The sequence below is a fragment of the Lichenostomus cassidix genome, chromosome 9 (genome assembly GCF_008360975.1).
Source record: "Lichenostomus cassidix isolate B80296 chromosome 9, HeHo_3.0, whole genome shotgun sequence".
Lineage (NCBI taxonomy): Eukaryota > Metazoa > Chordata > Aves > Passeriformes > Meliphagidae > Lichenostomus > Lichenostomus cassidix.
Genome location: NC_139490.1, coordinates 17,469,257 through 17,473,641, shown reverse-complemented (window position 1 = coordinate 17,473,641; position 4,385 = coordinate 17,469,257).

Below are 4,385 nucleotides of genomic sequence, written 5' to 3'. Positions count from 1 at the left end.
TTTTGACTTCTTTGTTAACAAGGAAGTGCCTTTAGACAATTTCAGTCACAGCCCCCATTCCTCCCTCCAGCAAACTATTGCAAAACTGGCTGAGCAGTATGATCCTGATGCCTTATTTATGCCAAGGCAGTGACAAAAGGCAGCTCTAAAGGCAGTTAAACTGAACGAGCAGGTGTAGAGCATGCGGAATGAACCCGAGCATCTCATCCTACCATGTTTTTATATGGAGATATAAATCCAGTCAGGAATTGTCTGAAGGCTGTAATTCAGCGATATCTGGTTTTCCATTGCTTAGAGATTCAAGAGGAGCCATTTCATGTTGTTCACACTGACATACATATGCATGCACACATCCCTATACGTGCATGCACACACCCACAACAGAAAACATGGTTTAAAAAAAAAACCTCAATATGACATCAATAAACAGAAGGTGCAGAGCTTGGAAATGCTAAGCCCTGTGCTAACAGAGTTTATACTCACCCCTTTGTGAAAAAAACAGACCTGTGAATACTGTACCACATTTCTAAGGCACATTTTTGTCTCTTACTTTATAACCCTGAGTCAAAATTGTATCATAAAGGTTCCTATCACAATTTAATGTACCACCAAATGGTGATATGTCAAACTCCAGACAAGAAAGCATTGAAACCATAAATTCCTGCTATACTAAGTCTGACGTTTCAGAGAGATATTTCAGCTCATTCCATCCTAATACATAAACTCTAAGCAGTAGAAAATATAGTGTACGTTATAGTACAGACTTCTGAAGCAAGCCTTAGAAAAAGACCCAAGGATATAGCTAATTCTTCCTGATAGTCACCAGGAATGAGTGAATTCTGTACCAACATGTCTCTCCTCTTTCTAAATCCATTTTATAACTGTAAAGATCTCCTTCAATGCCCTCTTGCTTCCAGTGATTACTTGATTTTTTTGCTTTTTTTTCCCTTCTCTTTTTTTTTTTTTAATTCCTTGCTTTGTTAACAACCTTTACAATGCAGAGGGTCTTGCTGGAAAAAATACGCCTGGAGCTTTCATATCATTTGCATGTCATTTTAAATACATTTACATCACATTTTAATCAAGGCAAATGCAAACACATGGTTATAACTTTTTATTTATAGAGTTCTTATAAAGCACTCAGCAAAACATACAGACAAAATATGACCTCAGGGCTGAAAGGGAAAAAGTATCAGTGAGCAGACTGTCAGTATGTCTTGAAAATCCATCTGATAATTGTCCTGCTTTACATATAGCTATTATTGTTTGAGGCTATTTAGGAACTTGTAATGTTTTGATTGAATCAGTTTTGTGATGGAAAAATCTGTCTACAAGCACCCACAAAGTAGCTCAGGCACAGAGCACACATGACTCTCACTCCATTCTGGATGTCATCTGGCTGGGACTGAGATGCTCTGAGTCATGGGCAGATCCTTGACAGATCTCTCATGATCCTCACCCTCACATTTCAAAGTTCTGCTGAAAATAACACCCAAGACACCCTGACATCTATCGCATCTCCTCGGATTGCTGAGGTATGGTTCACCCAGCTACAGCTCACATTTCCTGCAAAGATGCTGCTGGGGAGGGCAAAGGGTCACAGGAATGAGGGTGACCAGGAAAAAGGTGTTCTGTTCTGCCTCACACCAGAGAGCTTCTCACCCCCAAGTCTGCCCACCCGACCCCTGCAGCAGCAGAAACCAGGAGCTCCACTCTTCCCCTCCCCACCTCCCACCCTGAAACCTGCTGAGGGTTTTTAAAGGAGGAAGAAAAAAACCAAAACCAGAAAACAACCGCTTGCCACAAGTGGAAAAGGGAGCTCTTAGAAAATAAATGTCATGAAGGATAGCTCATAACTCATCCCCTGTGTCAGTACCACATTATCCACTTTTTCTGACATTTTTCCCCCCTTCAAGGACCAATCCAGCAATAAATACTTTCAGAGTTCAGCTACACTTGATGATCACTGGAATGTCACTCTGCTCAAATATCTTATTTGCAGCTCTTAGGATGTTGTTCTTTTCCCAGCTGCATTATTCACTCCCAAGTAAGCTATGTGAGTGACCTCCACACAGATATGTGGAGAGTTCTTTGGGCTGCTGAGGGGAAACCTTCATTCAGGTATCATGTGACAGCAGCTGATGGTAGGCATGATGAAAAGAGCCATGAAAAAGAAAATATGTCAATATTTTCTTGAATTACCCCCTATTTTCTACAGTTACAAACCACTTTTAGGTTATAAAAACTTGGAAGATAACAGGTCATTCATTTTTTTTTTAATGTCATGTTGTTACCTGGGAATTCTTGCAGAAAATTCTACCTCCATGTGAAAGAGTTTGGAAAAAAGGACATATCTGGCATTCCATATTTTCTGAGTGGAATAAAAATTCATAAGAGATGTGATACAGTTCACCTACAAGTCAGTATTTCAAACCCAGCTGAGGCTCATAATTATGAGTGAACTTTGAAAAGTCACTTGAAATAACCAGATAGGCTCCATCCTGTTCCAAGTGGATATTCAAGCATCTAAACACTACTGCTGTATAATACTTACATATTATTAACTGTTAAAAAATGCATGGGCTGATCAGACAGTATAACATTGTCAGCACACAATTTTATCACAATATTCACTGTTTTGGGTGCTTCTCTTCAAAATCCCAGTTGTGACCATATTTGAAGGTCAGATTTCAAAACAATTTCTTACCTCTGCTTTTAAGCGAAACTTCATAGCTGAACCCTGTCAAAAAAAGCTCAGAAACCACCAAATGAGATGCTATAAAAACATATTGTTTTAAAATCTCTCTTGAAGGCAAAGACAATCTGATGATTATTATTAATAACACTACATGAGTGTAGATCAAACTTAAGGACAAGACTGCATTTTAAGTTGTGAAAGGTCACATTGATCTTGGTACCTGTACTTGCCAGGTTTATTTATATTTAATGCCACCCTGACTGCAACTTGTAAAGGGCATCTATCTTTTTCTCATATAAAAATATGAATGTAGTTTCAAGATTTATATAGAAGAGAAAGAAAATAGAAAAGTGTGCAAAACTTTGTGATTCATAAAAATAGGTTTATATTGCAAAATTAATTATATGAGTTGTAGTAAAAAAAAGTTGTATTTTATCCTGCATTTCACTACAATTTTTTTTCTGTGATTAATCAAAAACAGAAAAAACCAGAGCTTGCTACATTATCCTTGTTCGGTAAACTCCTCATGGTTTGGGTTTCTGAGCAAAAAGGTTAGATTAAGGGTTATAATAAAAATGTGAAATAGCATGAACTGGGCAGGGAAAGGATTTGCAACACCAACAGATAATCCTCTATTCAGTAATGGTAGAGGTAAAGAATCATCTCTGTCATCAATAACACTGTGGTGACATGGGGAAGGTCACTTTTACCAGAATTTTCATTTCTGCCTCCAGGGAACACGAAACACATATGGACATGATCACCTACTCTGCCTGTGATCAGTCATCCTTTCTGTCTCTTGAGAGGAAAGTGAAATTTTCAGGAGTCAACAAAGTCAAAAAGCAATTAATTCACGTACAGGTCAAGAATTGTGACCATTGGCATTATAAGTAAAGTGTGAGGGACTGTTCAAGAATCATTGAACAATTGCCTGTGCCAAAACATGGCAATTATTCTGAAGGTCTCCTTAAGCAAAATTGTCAATAACAACAATGTAGAAGACAAACACTGGATCCTTTCTTGTCTCTTACCTGTTGAAATGTGAGCTGCTTTTCTGTATTTCTGAATTTAGTCATTCAGTGACTTCTCCTGAAATTTCTCTTGTTCCAAGGGGTGCGTTTTTTACAAGTATTTTGTTCTAGGTGTGTATTCCTCATCCTTCAAAGTGGCTCTGATGTAAGAATTATCTACAGAAATGTTACCAAAATTACTTTCTTTTCTTTCTGTAACATGGTTCACTTCTTTTCAAGATCTCCAAACCTCAGTGATGGGCTTTGTCACAATTTAGAGCACAGCTCAAGTCAAGCATCGTGAAATAGGAAGAAACAGAAGTGAAATATGTCAACCAAAAAGCCTAAAATGTTTTTATATGTCTTGCTATCTATATTTGGTCGAAATATGCCATTTTGTTTAATATTTCAGCATGATCATATTGGCATGTTTTCCTTCACTTGATTGAAGAATTTTAAACTACAGGCAATACAGAATGTTAAACACAAGAAGCTTACATTGTCAAACACCACGAAAAATATATACACATGTACACATATAAAGCTCCTATTTCAATTCCACTTTAAGAAAAAGCCAAGCACATTTAAAGCCTGTTTTAATTATTTTTTGCCTTCTTGTTTTCTTCCTGAATTATGTTGAGAAAGAGAAAATGTACCTCCAATAATACTTTAATGCC